Source organism: Mirounga leonina, unplaced genomic scaffold (genome assembly GCF_011800145.1).
Source record: "Mirounga leonina isolate KUSES-001 unplaced genomic scaffold, KU_Mleo_1.0 Mir_165, whole genome shotgun sequence".
NCBI classification, from domain to species: domain Eukaryota; kingdom Metazoa; phylum Chordata; class Mammalia; order Carnivora; family Phocidae; genus Mirounga; species Mirounga leonina.
Genome location: NW_023270415.1, coordinates 34,348,168 through 34,369,351, shown reverse-complemented (window position 1 = coordinate 34,369,351; position 21,184 = coordinate 34,348,168).

Sequence of the window (21,184 nt, the reverse complement as noted above, 5' to 3'; positions counted from 1 at the left end):
CTGCCGTATCTTCAGTTTTGGACTCCAGAAACACCCAAGAGCTCTGGTTTCCTGTCTATGTGCCATGTGGTGTCTCATCTCTGTGTCTTTGTTCAGCCTGTCCCCGATGCCTGCAATGCCATCTAATGACACCTAAACTCCTAATTATTCTCAAAGTCTCAGATGCGGTGACATCTTCGGGAGAACCTGTACCAGATGGAGGTTGGTTATTTTCTTTGTGTTTCTGTAACATTGTGGACTTACAGCTCTTGGTGCACTCAGCACATTGTGATAATTTTTCTTTGTGTGTTTAGCATCAGGGACTATGATATAAACCCTCTCAGTCAATATATGTTTAGTGTGTGTCTGATTCTCTGGCAAATACTATAAACTCACTTATTTTTTTTTTTAAAGATTTATTTATTTATTTTAGAGGGTAGGGTAGGGGTAGAGGTAGAGAGAGAGAATCCTGAAGCAGACTCCTCACTGAGTGCAGAGCCCACATGGGGCTCCATCGCATGACCCTGAGATCATGATCTGAGCTGAAATCAAGAGTCGGACCTTAACCGACTGAGCCACCCAGATGCCCCAAACTCACTTATTTGTTGATCTCCATTTTTCAGATGAGAACACTGAGATTAGGAAGCTAAGCAATTTACCAGCTATCATGCAGAGACTTTGAATTGAATGGAATGGATATGCTGATGTGAAGAGTATTTTAGAATCGTATCTCTAGAGTTCTCTTATCATTTGCTCTGGTAGTGATAGAATGTTCGAACTTAGTGGGATCATGGTGTTCACCCAGTTCATTGCCACCAACGTGCAAGTTTTTAACCTCTGGGAGGTAAAAGACACAGAACTCTGGTGCTTGAACCATATTGGCTCCTCTTAGTGCCTGCTGAGGTTTGGAACAGTGAGCATATCTTCCTCAGTAGTGTAACATTCAAGGTAACTAGTGCGTATGGTCAACACAGCCCTGGAAAGCTGATATCTTTATTCAGAGTTCTGAGTAAAGTGTTCAGAAGTTGCTTAGCTTTCAGTCCCCAAGAAAGTTTTCTGAAGTTTCAGAGACTCCTCCCTTGTCCCATTCTCTGATACTGTAACAGTGACAAAATGTGGGTTCTGTGGCCTTACTTACAGCAGACCTACTGAGAAATCCAGTGGTTGTTCATTCTTTCATTCATGCAATTAACTGTTTACTCACTCATTAGATAACTTGACCAATATTTCTTAAACACTTAATTTGTGTCAGATACTATTCCAGGCTCGGGGGATAAAGAAAAAAACAGAATGTGGTTCCTATCCTTAAGGAATTTATAAGCTTCTAAAAGATTTAGTCAGGTAGGCAAATAAGCAATAAAAAGATATCAGTGCTAAGTCAGAAATACTGCTGGGCTGGAGAAAGGAAAAACGGTGGTTGACAGGATAAAACTCTGAGAGACATTCTTAGGAGATTTTTGTTTCTCAGATTTGTTTTCTTTCTATTCTTGTCCCTCCACACTCTTGTCAGAACTCTGGTGCCACCTGCCTCATATCCAAGAGCTCACAGGAAGGCCTGTCTTTTTGCTAGAAGGCCTCTGGGGCTTATTGACTTACAAAAGTTCATACAAGCCCAGGAAATGTCTCTCTTTCCTCATGGAGTTCTTATACAAATGAGAACAAAATAGGTAACTTATTCTGACTGCCAGTGTTGTTTGCAACCTCATCTTCTTTGCTGAGCTAGTGAATCTTTGCAGGACTCCTCCCGAGGTGGGGCTGAGGTCCCAACACCACTTACTGGAGGCTCTTTCTCTTCTCACCAAGTGAGGACAGTAGTTTTCTTCCCCTGGGGAGGCTGCTATACTTACAAAATTCAGCAGAATTAGAAACAGTCCAATTTTGGGAAAATGAAAAAAAAAGATAATATACAATACAATACCAACACTTTGAGTTGATTTTTTACTTTTTTTTTCAGAAGGACACAACAGTGGAAAGTGGATGATATCTAGAAACCAGATAGACCTGGGATTGATGGCTCTTATACTTACTAGCTGAGTGACTTGGATTAATTTTCTCACTTCATTTTCCTTCTACATGAAAGAATATGTTTAACAGTTATACGGTTAGATGTAGGTTGAGGGCAAGGATGCTGCTAAACATCACTAGATGTCACTAGCATATCCCTCCCACACCCAGCTGCGACAATAAAAAATGTCTCTAGCCATTGCCTGGATGTGAATATCATCTCGGGCTGAGAACCATCGCTAGAGAAAAAGGTGCTTTGGATTCAGAGTGGGAAGAATGGGTTGTACTTCTGCTTATTCTTCCTACTAATTCTAAATTTCATTTTTCTCACCTTTAAAAAGTAGGGGTTGGCAAGATGATCTTTAAGGTGCCTTCTACGTCCAACCAGCTGTGATTCTATGCAAGGAAGAAATAAAGATAATGAAGATTTTTTAAAAAAGATTATTCATTTATTTATTTGACAGAGAGAGAGAGAGCTCATAAGTAGGCAGGCAGGCAGGCAGGCAGAGGGAAAGGGAGAAGCAGGCTCCCTGCTAAGCATGGAGCTGATGAGGGGCTCAATCCCAGGACCCCGGGATCATGACCTGAGCCAAAGGCAGATGCTCAATGGACTGAGCCACCCAGGCACCTCAAGATAATGAAGATTTAGGAAGACTTGGAAGTGAAGGCCAGGGAAATTGACTAAGATGTGGAGTAGTCCCATAAGTTCTGTATTTCTGAACAAAGTTGAGCATCTATACCACTAATTAGAAAGAGTTGCTAATCTAAGCTGACTAGCTAGGGAACAAAGGATCAGAAATCCAGACAAGGAATTGGACTTTTACAGATGATGGTGAAAATGATGATGGTGAAGAAGAAGAAGTAGAAGAAGACGATGATGATGATGGTGGTGGTGGTGATGGCGTTGGTGGTAAGGACAGAGCAGCTAACATTTATTAAGCACTAACTATGGACTTGGCTCTCAGGCATGTGGGTGACAAAAGCTCAGCATTTAGGCTTGGGTGGGATGTAATGGTAGGAGTCACAAAGAAAAGCTGCAAGAGGTAGACCGCTCTCAGATTTGGGGTAAATCAGAGCCAAAGGAAGTGAAGAAACTTGGGATTTTAGCACACATTTTGTAGAAGGAAAAATGCAACGAGGTCAGCTGAGGAAAGTGTTAATACTTCATTATTAAAATCCAAGTGGGGGTCATTTTCAATGGAAATCGAAGAAGGGGAACAGCAGAGCACCTGGGTGCTCACTCAGCAGGGAGTCTGCTTGAAAGATTCTCTCCCTTTGCCTCTCTCCCCATTCACCTGAGAGCGCATGAACACTCTCTCTCTCTCAGTAAATAAATAAATCTTTTTTTAAAAGATTTTTTTAAATTTATTTATTAGAGAGAGAGAGAGTGAGAGTGAGAGCGCAAGAGGGGGTAGGGTTAGAGGGAGAAGCAGACTCCCCGCCGAGTAGGGAGCCCGATGTGGGACTCGATCCCGGGACTCTGGGATCATGACCTGAGCTGAAGGCAGTCGCCCAACCAACTGAGCCACCCAGGCGCCCAATAAATAAATCTTAAAAAAAAAAAGAAGAAGAAAGGGAACAGTAAGAGGAAGGGAAATGTAAAGGTGCTAAGATACAGTGAAAGTGGCCAAATAGCAAATTAGTCTCATTAAAAATATTTCTTAACTCTTATTCTTTTTCTCTTAGGTATATTGCTTTGTTTATTACATTTTACTGATTTATGTTTACTAGAACTTAACAGGTCAGGGCAGTTTTTTGTTGTTGTGGTTGTTTTGATTTTAGGATCAGTCTATGGTTGTTTGTCAGAGATTTAATATGCTCTTGGAGATGTGCACACATTTTACATCGTCTTTTGTGAAGCCACTCCAATTTCTCTTGGGTGTTTTGTGCTGAGCAAATTAATTCTATTCTTAACTTCTTCCTTCATCACATCTTCTTTGTTTGACTTTTAAAAGGATCAGTGTGTTAGACTGGATTTATAGTCAGTTACCAAGGAGGAACTTTGAGACCCTAAATTCTCAGTGTACCAAAACTTGTCCTTTGGATAATGGCCCCTTCTGTGCATCTTAACCCAATAACTTAAGTACAATAGTAGCCTAGTTTAGGTAAGTAAAGGGGTGGGGGGAATAAAAATTCAATTGAATGAGGTAAGAGTGATTTTTTTTCTGTAGTAGGAGAGAAATTGGAATATTTCCAAGGGCAACGGAAAGGGTGTATGCAGTAATGTAGTTGAGATATTAATATGTGGATGGGTGGGGCATTAGGAATTAAAATTTTGTGAAAATAATTAAAGCTAAAGTGAGTTAAGAACAATAATGTTCAATGTAATTCTTGGCCTTTTCCCGGAGAAGGCTATTGGTGATTTTTAGTATCATGATTCCCTTATATTCTTTTATTCTATATTGCCAGAATGTTAGACAAGATGCCCAATTTTGAGGGGTGAGTGTGGCAGGGGTAATGGGGGAAATTATATGTCTCTAGCTATGCTGAGCCTATTACAATTGAGAAAAAATCTATCTATCATCTCTCTCTCTTTCTCTGTCTCTATCTCTATCATCTCTATCTCTCTTTCTCTGTATCTCTATCATCTCTCTCTCTCTAAAATATCTATAGATTCCACTTCCTACTTATGGTAACTTATTTTTACAAATTAAGGATTTTGAAAGCAACTTTATTCTCAGAAATAAGAATAATCTTGGGATAAAATTTTGCAGTGAGGCGTCATTTCTCTATAGTCCTGTTAAAATATTCAGTTGAAGCTCACCTGACGCATTTATAATTCTTCCAATCATTGTGCAGTAACTCAGGCAGAAAAAGGAGGTTTATTATGAATCTTATGCTAGCGTGTGCTTGTAAGTGCTAATCCATCAGCACTACTTTCATGAAGAAATAATAATTAGTTTTACAAGTGGTAGAGAAAAGCAACCATCACTATTAATGGTATAATCCAAACACAAACGAATAGGACATATGTACATTTCTCCTACTTACATTTTTTAAAAAGGCAATCTAAAAAACCAATTATGTTAGTTAAAAGTATGTAGGCATGCATTTTGATTTGACAGTGTTACCAACCAAAGAAAAACACATACTTAAATGCATAGATAAAATCAGATAGTTCTAAATACATTTCAATCACCATAACATTTCTCCTATAATTCACTGATCAGACTAAAAAACAGATTTGGAAAAAGTTGGCTTTCTCATAGGAATACTAAGTAACTGAAAACAACATTAGTGCTTTACTATTGATATTTACGAACTGCCTCATATCTTCAAGGCAATTCACTAAATGAATGCTTTCGCTTGTCACCTACCAGCAACAAAATCACTTTAAATAAAAAGAGAAAAAGAGTATTTGCCTAGGCCTGGTTGGATTATGGCACCTGCAGAAGATTTCAATGTCTTCCCACTGTCTAATGATAAAGCCTGTCATTTAGGGCTCTCCGTACTCTGTCTCAGACCTGTCATTCTGATCTGCTACTTTTCCCAAAATAGGGTCCAACTATATATTTTTTATTTTATCTTCCATTTTCTTTTTCTTCCCATCATGCTCTAGCCAAGCTGAGGAATTTTCCTGCCTCAGTCTCTTTGCTACTGTATTCCCTCTTGCTTAGAATTTCCATTTCTTTATCTCCATCTTTGAAATTCTTTGCAACCATGAGGCCCCATCCAACCTTACATCCTTTTTGAGGTCTCTCATGATCCCTCCTGTTGGGCATGTTTTCGTCTCTCTTCTAAGCAAGCAAGGCTGGTATCAATTCCTGCACCATGCCTAGCCCAGGGTGTTGTACAAGACACGCACACATTAAACATTGATTGAATGGGCTGTATGTGGAATGACTGTAGCAGAGGCCAGCAGAGATGTTTTCCTTTCCGCATCCACAGGGTGTTTGCATCGCCTGTGGGATAATGTGGGAGGAGAGGGAGTACATCTGTCTTGGCCCAGAGGAACAGTCAGAGTAAAGGCTAAGTTGCTAAAGCAAAATGACCCAGATATACAATAGTGCTTGCAACAGACTGGAGCTTCTTCCCTTTTACACAGTGAGTGGTCTATGTGGTTGAGGCTGTGGGGTAGCTCTGCTCTATATGGTCATTCAGGGACATGTTGCTTCCATCATTTTTCTTCTTTTCCTAGGGCACTGGCTTATCTGGAATGCTGAAGCTGCCTCTCAGGCATATTTGTGGCTAGTTAGTACAGGAATAACAGAGCAAGTCAAGGGAAAGTAATTTCCTACTAACCAAATGAAGCAGAATTTGTATACATCACTTCTCCTTGCATTCCACTGGCGAAAATTAGGCTACTTCGGTTAATAACTAGGTGTCCAGCCCAGCGAGGATCTGATTGGACTTAGATGAGTCCATGCACTCTCAGGGCCTGGATTCCCTCTGAATCAGAAATCCCCGAGAGGAATCAGGAATCCCTGAGAAGAAAGAGAAATGCCACAATGTACTCCCTGCATTTAGTTTCAAAAGAAGCAAAATATTTAAAAAATAACATCAAGGTATATACTGACACAAAGATAACATTATGGAATATTCTTCAGCACTTGGAGGTCAGAGTGGGGAAAGGTAGAGAAGGACAAAGCAAGGAGACCAAATGCACTTCTTCCACCACCTAGTGAAACGTGGAGCCACTTGGTAGAAGCAGAGGATTGATTTTAAAAAATCAAAATTTACTGAATTCCCAAATGGATTGATTGAGGCCCAACACCAATCCATGAAAGCTGCTGATGTGGAGAAAATAGAAGACTAGTTCATAGTTTTCTGGAGAGCCCTACAAAATTTAAAAACATTGACATTCTGAAGGCTTAAACAGACAGTTGCAGTAATAGGGAGAAAGGAAAAATGTAAAGCATTGTGAAGGAGCAAGAGACTCCAAATTAACCAAGGACGACACATTTGGAAGTGTCATTTCCACTGAGTGAGTTAGGATCTGCCATGAAGCTAACAGCAGTTTCCCCCACAGACGTTTACTGCCTATGGTGGAAGGTGAAAGGATTTTCAGAGTGCCATTTCACTAACCTTTCTATAAATTGCAAAAGCAATACCAGAGAATGTTAAGAGCCTTATTTTTTTTTTCTACTGAGTATAATAAAATCTGTAATAGCTGTGGCCACATTGTGGCAACTCAGAGAACATAAAGTGCTTCTATTATCGTGTCTGCGGGAAACCGAGTGGAGAACAGGTGCCATGGATGAAATTTGGAAAAAGAAGTCATATTTTCAGAATCGAAATCGAAAAAAAGGCTATATAACCAATAAAATACTTCTAAATTATAAATAATTTTCTTATCCTAAAAATGACAGCCAGACATGGAACAGAAATTCTAAGAGACTAGAAGGGTCAGTAATGTGCATAATGAAAAACAGTCAAGACTGAGGCTCAAGGAATTGAGACTTTGTTTTCTATATCAAGGAGAAATTAATGGGAGATTGGAGAGGCTGAGATTCAGACCATGGGAAAACATCACTTTTTAGGAAACTTATGTACTCTCTTGTTGACAAAATAGTATCCATTCTCTGACCTGAGCTAACAAAGTGAGGGGGAGCAGTTTTGTGAAGCAGAAACCTTGTGAGAATCACTCTAATAAGCTTCCGGCTTCTGAATCTCTTTCTGCTACTAAGTGTTGATTCCATGTAACACATAATTGCCATATACTGAAGTGGTAGAGAGTGGATGAGGGCACTAAGAATGAAGATGAGTGAGGTATTTAAAATTTTTCAGTGTTAGCAATTGCACCTGATATTTTAATATTTATTAAGAAAAAGCCTACTCAAAGCCATATGATACTTATTTCTGTCCCCAGAACTAGAGATACCCTATATAACTACCTCAATTGTCCATGCAATTCTGATTTTGTATGACTATTTTTATCAAAAGGAATTTACATTCCTTATGCTGAATTTAAATATACTGATGTGCGGCCAAACATGTGTGATTCATGAAGGTCAATTTATTTGGAATATAATGATGACACCAAGATATGTATTTGGCAAGCATTCTCAGATGCAATACCCATTAGGAAGCATGCACACAGATGGTCACATGGTAACAAAAATCTCCTACTGAAGATGTGTAAGGCTTAGGCATTTCATGCTAGATTGCTTTTCTCCAAAGAGAAGTCTGAAGAGGGTATTAGTCATTTAAATGTTTTTAGAAATAACTCTCTGTAGGAGGAATAACATGATACAAAATATTGTGGTCACTCATACCAGCATCTGTAAAATAGTGTCATATGATGAAAATCTACTCTCCTTGTAGCATTTTCCTTCTCTCAATCCCACTCTGATTCCTTCTTTGGAATTATCTATACAACTGTAATGATATGTGGACAACTCCTCATTTCTAGGTAAAATTACACGTTAAAATTTTCTGTGATCATCTGTTTAGATTGAAAGGCATGGAGCTATGTTATCTCTTCGTCAGGATGCCTCAGTGCCTATGAGGAGTAAGAGTCAAATTTGGGGAGATGATGCCCTCCGATTCACTGAACAGAACATGAGACCCCAACTGGACTTGAGATGGGAATGTGAGTGTCCGAGTAAGACCAAGCAACTCTTTCTTACTTTGTTCTCTGCTTTTTCTTTGCCCATTTTTCCAGTGTGTTGGTTGGGAGGTTTCTGGGGAATCCTGTGGACAGCTGCTACTTCATGCCCTGTCAGGGTCACAGTGTGCTCTTTCAAGCCAGTAATCCTACTGAAGATTGAGAAAATAGTTTGCAAAGGATCCTGTCATGTTATCACTTTCCACAGTGGAGGAAATTAAAGCCGAAATGACCACTGAAAAGAGGTTGTTAAGAGAAAACTGGAGAAAAATGCCATCTTGTCAACAAAGTTAGATTTTGTGTAGCCTTTTAGAAGTCACAGTTGGTTCTTCATAAGACACTTTACATGCAAGAACCTCAGCCCACTCATTTAGCTCTGCAGTGATTCATTCAGTCAATTTACAGATGTTTTTGATTGCCTACTTTGTATAAGGAAATACTGTTTGCCCATTTTTAAAAAGCTTTCATTATAACCTGTCTACCTTCATTTTCTTGCCTAGATGGCAAAATAGTTTTGAAATATAGTGTGATTTTTAACGTAAATAATTTTTGATTCTAGACTCTATGAACTATCACTTCTTCCCTTATTTCCAATATTTAATTCCATTTTAATAAACAGATTGGCAAAATCTCAAGTCTTTATATCCAAGGATGTTTTCAAGTATGTCTGAGTAATAATAGGCTTCCTAGTCACAGGCAAATGCAGCTACTGACCCAATCAGCAAGACATTTTTTAAAGACTTACTTGCCCATAAAGGAGAAGAGTGTATGCCAATCATTCATAGTCCCAGATCCAATTTCCAGTTCACACATTTTGCTAGAAACCTGGGCAACCAGCCAGGGTAGGGAGGAAGAGAGGAGAGAAATTCCTCACAAGGGAAGCCTAGTGATCCGAAGTGGAACTAAACTCTTGACTGCAAGAACTGGTTCTAACCAATGGAGATAACTAGACTGGCCCTTGCACTATTGAATTGGCCTATGTGGAATGAGGTACTGTTGAATGGGAACGTTTATCAGCCACAGTAGACCATCTTCTAGGTCATGAGGTGATCCCTTCCTGTCCAAGTTAAATCATGTTTTCACGTGTTCTTATAGTTGCCTGCTTTCCCCCATGTATAACATTCAGCAGTCTGATGCTCACCTATTTAATGTGGTTTCCTTGATTGACTGTGAACTCCAAGAAGGCAAAGACCCGCCCCACCACCTTGCCTCACTGAGGGCCATAATCCCAGCACCTAGCACAAGCACTCAAAATTACACAGAATTAAATTCTATTTAACAGAATAATATTAAATAATTAACATTATTTAGTTAAAATATTTTTTGTTTTCTTTATAGAAATGGATGGCTTAAATGTATTTTATATTAAAAAAAGAATATAAACACTCTGAGTTTATTTTACTATTTACATATTTATAAAAATTTATTTGGTTCATCAGGATTTTAATTACTACACAGAAAATTAAGAAAAAGATTGTCCATGGAGGGGTGCCTGGGTGGCTCTGTTGGCTAAGCATCTGCCTTCAGCTCAGGTCATGATCCCAGGGTCCTGGGATCCAGTCCCATGTTGGGCTCCTTGCTCAGCGGGGAGCCTGCAGCTCCCTCTGCTTGTGTGCTCTCTTTTTCTGACAAATGAATAAATAAAATCTTAAAAAAAAAGATTGTCCATGGAGTAACCTTAGAAATAACCCTTTTATATAAATTCTTGATATACAAGGCAAATTTTCTTTCAGATATACAAAAAAGAGAATAGTTTCATTTTCAGAGGTAATTCAAGGACATATTTGCCCACAGTCTCTTGCCCTATCTTAGCATTAGCTACCGAACATGACTGTCTAGTGACATTTGTGATATTGTACATGCCCTTCAAGGTAAAAAATCAAAGATTCATGAGTCTGTAATGATTGCCTTATTATTTTTTTTTAAGATTTTATTTATTTATTTATTTGAGAGAGAGAGAGAGAAACAGCACGAGAGCGGAGAGGGTCAGAGGGAGAAGCAGGCTCCCTGCTGAGCCGGGAGCCCGATGTGGGACTCGATCCCAGGACTCTGGGACCATGACCTGAGCCGAAGGCAGTAGCTTAACCAACTGAGCCACCCAGGTGCCCTGCCTTATTATTTTATATAAAGAGAAGGCAGTAAGTGATAATTAAGTTTGTAGATTTAGATTTTCAGTGTCACACAGAATGAAGTACATAATTCTCACTAACAATTATATAATTATTATATAATAATTTCTGTGTTCAAATACCTACACACCAACTTGCATATTTACCCATTAATACATGGTCTGTAAAACATGAGAATATATGCAACATATTGTTTTGGCTGCTTAATAGCAGTATGTCCAGAATAGAAATGATTTAGCAACAATAGAGGTTATGTGTTCTGAGGCATAAGAGCACCTTGAAGATTGTTCCAGAGAATTTTTCCCGAGGCTATCAACATTGCATCAGCTTTTTACTGATGCCTATTACTTCAGCGATGATTAAAATGAGTTAAATATGTTCTCAGAAAGTTTTGATACAGCTATATTGATGCAATAGTCTGCAAGTTAATTAAAATTCTGAACATTATGGTCATATTTGCTACTGATGATGCTGGGTTCTGTAATGAACAAAGCATTAGTTACATTCTTTGTCCATGGGGCTTACAATCCAAATGGTACATAGGTAAGGCACAGAGAAAGGACGGAAGTCACTCAAGGGTAAGGGATGTTACTAGACCAGAAGACAGAAATGTATTATTGGTGGACTCTGGAAACCTTAAGGTGACCAAAACTGGCTCAAAAGAAAGGTGAGGTCTGAGAAAGGAATTAGTATGGGAAAAGGAAAGGAAAGAAGCTTGTGAGCTCATTTCATCCATATGCACATAAAGAACAAAGAAAAGTAAGATAATGAGAAAAAATAAAGGACCTAATAAAAAGTTGTATCGGTTGAATAAAGTGTATGCAGTTAAAGCAAACAAAAAACAAAATGTGTGGGCCAGGGAAGAGGCATGAATTGTCTTGAAGAAGAAGTGCTGCTCATATTTGATCTAAATGTCAGAAGAGGCTGGGCTAAAAAAAATAATCATAGCAATATAATCACAGAAAGTGAAATTTTAGACTCACATTCTAGATATAAATAAATTTGTATTTAATAATGATAAAACACAATAACCATAGTGGTTTACAAAATGGCATTATGAAGACATCAGGCTCAACTTCTGACTCTGGATATTTGAAAATTGGAGGAAGAACTTGACAGTGACCAGATACCAACATAAATTGATCTTAAGCTATCTGTACACATTGGAAATTCTTTTTGCTGTTATAATATTTTTGGAAAAGTTATTATTATTTACTTCAGAATAAAAGATGATATTAATGGTTTCAGTTTCAGATCCTAGAAATCCATAAAAATGAAAAAATCCAGTGCAAAACCAGTAGAAGAAATCAGAAACATGGTGGGAAGTCATTCCTGTTTTCCAATTCCGAGTCTTTCCCATTTATTTCTCACTATTTAATTATGTGAGCTCATATTCAAACAGTTTTTTATTTATTATCCATGATAGGAAATCAATTAGGACTATATTCCCTCACAGCCAGAGATTATAACCTTAGTTCAAAAATTTACTGAGCTACTAAGGAGCCTTGAAGCTTGGTTAAATATCTTCTAATCTGCCACCCTGCCATCCAGCATAAAAGCATAGACGCTGAAAATGTTGTAGGAGGTTTGTTTTTTGTGCATTGATACTTTTGTAAACAACCTGTACTCTGGAGTTGGTGAATCTTGAATTATTCACTATGAAGAGCTATGTCAGGTTGAGTTTAGAGGAGTGTAAAGTGCTTGGCAAGTTCTGATTTGCTCAGGTCAGGAGAGACATAAAGCAGGTGCAGGGAGTCACTTGTGCAGGGACAGTCCCTACTCCCTCTTTGTATTCCAAATCAATGGCTCATTTGTAGTCAAGGCTACAGTGACGCATTCCGAGGCCAGGCAGAAATACAATCCGAGCCCTGAAGTTGGTGGAAAGAATACAGATTTATAGAACACAAGTTAGTCTCTCGGATGTTTTAGGTCATTTGTTTTCACAGATAGCTTTTTAGTTTTTTAATTATTAACCCAAAACAAAATGACCCTATTGTTTTCCAGTCAAACTGTTTTCTCTCTTAACAGGTCAGTTACTCATGTAACGACAGCTTTCTAAATAATCAAAGAGAGTTTAGGTAGTTTTCAGGGAAGATTCCAAGGAAAAACTATGGTTTATAGAATATAAAAAGCTACTGATATATTTCTACCATTATAAATCTCACTGTGAAATTATTTCTTTAATGGGCTGCTAAATGAGTTGAGACAAGACCAGAAGGAGTAATAGCTAGGAGACCTTTAAGTATTTTGTTTCTATTGACTAAACAGAAGAACTGTAAAGAATATTCCTATAGGAATATCTGGTTTAGAACTTGCAAATGCTCCTTTTAATTGGTTGAGAGATATCACCCTAAATTGATCTTAGTTAACAGTACTTGTCTCCACATACTAACTGGAAACTTCCTTTATTAAAAAAAAAAGGTATTGTTACTTCTGTCAGAGAGATCTTTACAAAAGTATTCCAGATTACTTCATTCCTCATTTTTTTGATTAAGCCAGACACACACACACACACACACACACACTCAAGAAATCTTTAGGAAATTAATTGACCATAATCATCTTGTTTGGCGTTTCGGGGAGGTGGAAGACACTCAAATGGGAAGAGAATCAAGCAGCCTGAATCTGAGGAAAGAGGAAGAACCAATGAGCACTGTTCACAAAGCATGGAAACAAATTAACTAATTAACTAGCAAATTTGCAGTTTCTACCCAAGGGGAAAAAGGTCTTTGACTACTAAACACATGGTGGCTGAAGAGCTTCTGGAGACACAAATGTGAATAAGAACTACAAAGATGGTCGAGTTTTACCAGTAAACAATCTTATATGTGAACATGATTAATTAGTCTCCACTGATAGGGTGGATGTATGACTTTCCAGTAAACACCAAGTGTTTCATGATTTTCAAAAAATGTACACATATCCTTTAACAACTTTTTAGCTGAGAAAGTTCTAGTAAGACAAAGGTAGAGATGGTTTTATGAGGATTAGGAACTATGTGTAAGGTGTTACTATTAACATTGAATAAAGCTGTCATTGTACTTAACTATTCTTTATGTGCCATAATATCATATTATTCATTTTTAAGAAGATGAAAATGAATTATTTTAATAACAGTAATACAAAAACAAATGCTTTTCCCAGAAGTTATGAGAGAAATAGAAGATGAATCCTATTTCAACTATCTTGTAATTTCAACTATTTTTTCCAAATTCCATCACTTATAGAAAACAACAGAACTCAGTGCACTTTCTTTTTAAATTTACATACAGAAAACTTCACTTTTTGGAGTGTGCAGTTTTATGAGTCTTGACAAATGCATAGAGCCCTGTGACTACACCACAGTCAAGATACGGAACAGCTCCATCTCCCCAAATTCCATCCTGCTGCCAGTTTATTGTCACCCTCTCCCTCCATACTTAATTCTTGGCGACCACTGATCTGTTTTCTGTTCTCATAGTTTTGCCTTTTCCAGAATGTCATATAAATGCAATCAGCCATATACTATTTACTTTCTGTCAGTATCTTCAAAATCTCAAGGAGATTGATGTGCTTTTTTATTTTTTATTTTTTATTTTTTAAGTATATGTGCTGCTGAAGCGAGCACTATTTTTTATTTTTTTAAAAGATTTTATTTATTTAATTGAGAAAGAGAGCACGAGTCAGGGGAGGGGCAAAGGAAGAGGGAGCAGGACAAGCAGACTCCCCGCTGAGCAAAGAGCCTGATGTGGGACTCGGTTCCTGGGCCCTCGAGATCATGACCTGAGCCGAAGCCAGATACTTAATTGACTGAGCCACTCAGGCACCCCTCTATGTGCTTTTTATTTTTTAAAAAGAAAAGAATAAATTGAAAATATCATAGCTTCCAAGTATAGTAGACTTATTATATTGGCATTTAATTATTTCATAAAAATATATATGGGAAGAGTATTAGTCATGATTCACAGACTATGAATCTCCTGTTAGCCTCTGAAAGATTAGGCAAGTTCAGGTAGATTGAATGAAAATAATAGAACCTTTGATCAAAAGGGGCATTGGGCTGGAGCTACTTCTGAAACAAGAAGGGACAGTTAACTTTGCGAAGGGCAAGATACCACTTCCTGTCGGCTTCCGGTTGAGCTTATTGTAAAGATAGCACTTGATGAATGAATGGTCTTTGAAACTTTCAAACGTGTGTGTGAGGGTACATTTGTAGATGAAATAGGTCACTCTACTAAACCTTTGAGCTGAATCCGCCAATATGGCTTTCTTGATAGGTTTCCAGGACATGCAAACCTTTGCCAGTGAGGTCTCAGTGAAACATAGGATCTCCCTGGTGGAGGGGAGCTCTTCACTAGTCAGGGACACAAGGGAAGCTGCATTCCTTTTGGAAAACCTTGAAACATGTTTTATTAAAAAACGCACACAGGAGGAGCACCTGGGCTGGCTTAGTTGGTAGAGCATGCAACTCTTGTTCTCTGGGTTGTAAGTTCAAGCCCCACGTGTAGAGATTACTTAAAAATAAAAATCTGGAGAAAAAGGTAAAGGTCTCTTAGTCAGCTGTTTCTTCACACAGAATGGCTCTTTCCTGTCCTCTGTTAAATCGTCTGATTTGTTGACGGATCAGAAGTGGTCCCATGAAGGAAAACTAATGGTATTAAAGTGGTCCTTGGGGCCTCATGCAGGTTCAGTCCAAGTTGGCTGCCCTTGCTCAAAATAGCACAGTGCTACATTTATTTGGTATTTGGTTTTGGATAACAATGATATTGATTTTTTTTTTTTTGTAATTTCACGTTTTATTCTTCTAAAGTCTGCAAAAAGATCTTTTAGTTTAACCTGAGTTAAGTAGGCTCCCTGGGGTCAAAAGGCATATCTTGATGGGTAAATCTTACTGTTATATTGTAGGCATTTCTTAAAGTTGGAAATATTTTACTAAATCCATTTAAAAATGTCTCTGAATCCATTAATATTAAGGGATGGCAAGTACACATAAATTACTTAAATGCATGTAGTGAGATAATATCTTGAAATATTAGTGTTTGTATTTTACTGTCCTCTACTTATTTATGCATGACCTTTCTTCCACATTAATTCAAATGGTAAGATTGTTTTACTGGGAACAAAAGATGAAGAAGTAGTTTGTCCATCCTTATTTACTTTTTTTTTTTAAGTTATTTAAGTCGTACTCTGGATGATCATCAGGAAGAAAGACCTGAGGTAAATACACCCCAGATGTTACGGATTAACAATGGATTTGGAAAGAAATACAAGAACTGATTGCTGTATCCACACAGTCTTCCCATCCCTTTCAATCAGAAGCAAGATTTCCAGGAAAAAAAAGATATGGATGGTTAGCAGGAGTTAGGAACTTCCCTTACCAGAGACTAGAGGAATGGGAGATGAGTGAATGGGAATTGACTGGACACCTGTGAGTACCTGGGAGGCTGCTGAGGACCTCAGGCACTAAGCAGGGCTGGCAAACCCTGAGAAGCATAGCTTATGGCTTTGGGAAGGCTGCCATTTGTCTCTTCACTGTAGGAGACTTTGATGATCTCAGTTGATCCCAGGGACCGAGGATTGTCTCAGCAGTCCAGGACATATTTCAGCCTCTGCAACAGAAGGTGGGCATCCTCCATACTCAAAAAGGAATGGGGATGGGTAAGGGAAAGCTCCAACCCTGGCTCGTGGTGAAACCAACAAGGAGTGAGAGATAATTATTCAGCTACTGAAAACAGGCAGTCTAGAGTATCCAAATAAGATGGGGTGAGTGTGGTCATCACAGAAGCAACAAAAATTCAAAATTTATTATCTGGTGCTTCCTGCTGCTCCAATGTACATATTCTTCCCTGGGAGCCTGCCTCCTATGTGTATCAAATTCATAGCTAGCTATTACCCAAATCCTTAACAAAGCTGTCAGCCGACACATTTTGGGGAGACACTTAACATTTTTAAAACTGACAAGTTGTTTTTTTTTTTTTTAAGATTTTATTCATTTATTTAAGAGAGAGAGCACACAAGCCAGGGGAGGGGCAGAGAAGCAGACTCCCCACTGAGCAGGAAGCCCAATGCGGGACTCTGATTCCAGGACTCTGGAATCACGACCTGAGCCGAAGGCAGATGCTTAGCCGACTGAGCCACCCAGGCACCCTAAGAGTGATAAGTTAAAGGTCAAAAGTTTTCTTGACTCAAAATGATGCCTCATGGTGAAATTAAAAGTTTTAGGAGGTTGGATGGGAAAACTTGATAAAGTAATAAAGAGGAATGAGCTATTAAAACATGTAACAATGTGAATCAAAATAAATTAGTAGGCTGAGTGAAAGGAGTTAGACAAAAAGAGTATGTACTATCTAATACTACTTACACAAAACACTAGAAAATGCAAACTAAAGTATAGTAATAGTTGCTTGGGGATGAATGCAGGGGGTGGGAAGGACAGGAGGGAGAGATTAAAAGGGGGCACAAGGAGATTTTGGGAGTGATGGATATGTTCAGTATCCTGATTGCGATGATGGTTTCAAGGTTGTATGCATATGTCAAAACATACCCAAATGCACACTTTTAATATGTGTAGTTTATTGTATATAAGTCACACTTCCATAAAGTTATTAAACAAACAAACAAACAAACAAAGCTTGATGCAGTGAGGAAGGAGCTTGCTTCTTTCCAGTTGCCTGCTCCACGGACTCAGAAAGTCACACTTGAGAACAGTTGCTACTTTACCTTGGAGCAGAGGAAGCTAAGGGCAGGACCAAGAAGAAGTGACTTATGAAAGACCAGATGGTTTGGGTTACCTCCTCTGCTGTGTTACCACGGAGCCACATGCTGGGAACTACTCAGATTTGAAGTGTCTCAAAGAAGCGAGGTTTCCTGAGCTGTCCTTCCTATCCCCGTAGAAGTATTACCTAGCTTTAATTCAGCCAGTAGATGTCTCTGACTGCGTGTGTCGTGGGAAAACATACATTTTCATCTAAATTAGCACATTAGACGTGACCCCAGGAGCTAATTTAGTAAGTCCTTGTGATTTGTCATTCACTTTCCTTCTCTTTGTACTATTTCTCTGAGTTGCTTAATAAGCAGCCCTAATTTAGTCTTGAAGAGAGGAGTATCCTAACTACCCTTTTGTGTGTATTCGGGATCTCGTTTAAAGTTGCTAAGTTCCTTCAACAGAGAGGGAACTTTCTTTAAAGGTGTTTGGGGTTGTGGTAATACCACTTAGCTTTAACATGTTTGGATTTCAGAGCCCTTTACCCGCACTGGCCCCTGTGACTTCTCACACTCCCTACCTCCTCCTCCTGCATCTCTGGAAATGGAGTCATTTCCTGTGAGGAAGGTCACAGGCCGTTCAGAGAGGACTTAACGCTGCCAGGCCTCCCACCCAGTGCTCTTTGTACTCTGAACTTCCCAGGGAGCCAGCTTTCCTACTTGGACTTAGGTGTCTGAGAGGAGGAAACCCCTCCACCATCACCCCCACCTTTTCTCAAGCCCCTCACAGGGACGGGAGTTCACTTTATTTATAAGCAAATACTCATTTCAATTATTCAATATCTTAATATTTACCCCTCATTGAATATCCTCTCATTCCATGTGTAAATTGGTAAAAATTGGGCTGCTTAGAATATTTTTTACTAGTGATGCCTTAAATAAACATTTAGTGGTTAAACATTCTATTATCTGTAAAGAGTTAATTATTGAGATCCCTGAAATTATAACAAATATCAGCTTCTTTCTAACAATGAGCTTAAAAGGTATGGTCTGTGCCAAGAGTATTATACAGAAACAGGATTTAAATAATTAAAATAAACTCCTAATAGTTTTTCCTTTCCAAAAGAGATGAGTCGTTTTTCTGCTCATCTTTATATATCTGTCAAAAAAAAAAAAAAAAAGTCAAACTTCAGCATCTGAGATGCCCCATGGATTTAAGCCCCTAAACAATCCCCTCCTCTCTCCCAGAAAATTAAATTAATCCATGCCTGAAAGCATAGCCCTGTTTCCTTTGCTTATTTTTGTCCCAGAGCACGTCTAATCTCTCCCTGCCTGTCTCTACTCTAATCCTGCTTATGGACCTTAACTCCCTGAGGTCAGGAAAGGATGTGGGGCAGAAATTAATTTAAAGTGTCCTGAGATAACACAACTACTTAAGGTTCTTAATGTATTTTTAATATATTTTGAGCTATCTCCTCACTTTTGTTGACTTAAAAAAACCCAAAAAACCCTCTTCTGGAAAGAGAGCAAAGCAAACCATCAAGAAGTCAATGCCAAAAAGTACCAGGACTTGGGGTGGGTGTCTTCAAGGGGAGGGCAGAGTGGCTTGTCTACAGGGTCTACCATGGGAGGGTGAGTGCTGGTGAAGGATTATGAAATCATTCTCCTGAAATGGGAGAAGGGCACTATCTTGGTTTTGATTTAAGGTAGTTATCTGAGGCATCTTTCCTGCAGCCCTAGGAGAGGGCGTGGGGGAAGCAGGGGAGGATTGAATCTGTGAGTGGGGGGAGGGGTGTGCTAGGAGATTATTTAGCTGATAGTCTATGGTCGTGGTTACCGTGAAGTCCATCAAATCCTGTGGCGGGGGGGTTTTGTTTTGTTTGTTTTGTTTTTTACTTTTTATTGAGATCCGTAAGGTCGCTGGTTGGATAGTCTCAAAGTAAATAGATCATTTTTCAACTACTCAGGGATGTAAAGTTATGCTTACTGTTTATACTAAATATGTATTTCATAGGTAAAGCAAATATCTTCTTTATGTTGTCTGCCAAAGGAAGCAATCTGGCTAAGCAGCCAGCTGAGCGGATTGCCTTTCATAGCGCTGATGACCAACCAGTTCACTCTAATATTTCAAAAGCGTAATGAACTCCCACCCCCACCACAAATATCCAAAATTAAACCAGTTGCCAAACCAACACAATTCTACATTGGTAACAAGGCCCTTACAAAACAATTGCTTTACTGAGCATCCTAAAAAACAATAATGAAAAAGGGAAATAAAATCATTTGAGAAACAAAGCAACACAGAAGGCATTTCTTAAACAATTTATTATTTTAAAAACTGAGCATTTCTTGAACAAGTTATTATTTTTAAAAAGTGAGCCAAAAAAGAAGAAAAAGTAGTTCCTTATTGTTCGTGAAAGTTACCTAAGAGTTTTATTTTAGATTTCAATAGACTTCACAACTAAAATCTTGCTGTATGGAAAAGTTTTTGTGATATTGACTCCAAACATAAGCAAAAGTGTTAAATATAAGAAATTGGTTTATAGGGCTGTCTTAATTCCACTTTTGATAATCAACTTTAAAGAATTTCTGACATATTTGATTTCTATAGCTTTTTCTCAGCCCCTGTCAATGGACATTTCCTAATATCATGGCAAAATAATTCCTCCAGGAGCTTTGGCGGTATTGGACTTAGAAAACCAGAAAAATCTTTAAGATCTAGAGGAATAAGTGGTGAAATTTCAGGCCTGGTGACAGAATGTGGGGAAGCTAATTTGGGACCAAGGGCCATCCCAAAGGCAGTCACATAGGCATGGAATAAGTGGTCAGGTTGACCCCAAATCGATTGTCTTTTTATATATTGTACAAGAAACAAACCAGAAGGCAATAACAAGATTATCCAGGCACTCTCCAGGGAAGGAAACAACCAGAAATGGTGTATAAACATGAAAAAGAGACTTGAAATTTGGGCATCTCTCCCAACTAAGAAAACAGAGACTGACTTCAGGGCTGGACTGCCCTTTGAATGGAAACTTGACCAATTAGCTTAGAATTCAGCCTGTTGCCTCTCTAGGTCCCACAGCCGGCTCTTAATTGCTAGTGTGACCCTGGGTTTATCAATAACCTACACGGGGACCTCATTTTTCACATTTTAAATTGTGAATATTAGATAAGTTGAGCCCCTCAATCCCTTTTCAGATCTCACCCGTCAATCATGAGGACATGATCCTGACTGAACGTCTCCTCTGCTTTAGATGTCAGAACGCGTGGTATGTTCCAGCTGACTTGTAGGACTCCTGAGACCCAAGACTGTTCATCTTTCTAATTCTGCCTTCTGCGACAACACAAGGGTAGTTTGAAATCCGGGTGAGTGCAGGGGTTTACACCACAGAAAGGGACAGACTCTACAAATCAGTGTTCCACTTTCTCCCTACCCAGGGAAGGCTGTTTAACATTCACAGGCATACATTGAATGAGTTAATATATATGTAAAATATAGTATATAAGTAAAGTTAATATATATGTAAAGTACAGTGTTGCTACATTGCAACTTCTATATAAGAGGCAGCTATTTTTGAAATACATCTTCATAGGAGATTATTACTTCTAAGAATTAAAATTTTAAGAAATCTACTCTTTCTGTTCATGTGTTCTCTCACTAGAGGGTAAAACTAAATGTAAATTCTATTATTGGTGTGCGTGTGTATTTTGAACAGACAACTAGGTCAATTTATTCTTCTTAATTAAATCTAATTCAGGCTACAGATATCTATAATATCAAGTGCAATAAGATTTTTAAGATGTAAATCAGAGGATTTAATTTTTGGTCTATATAATGCCAAGA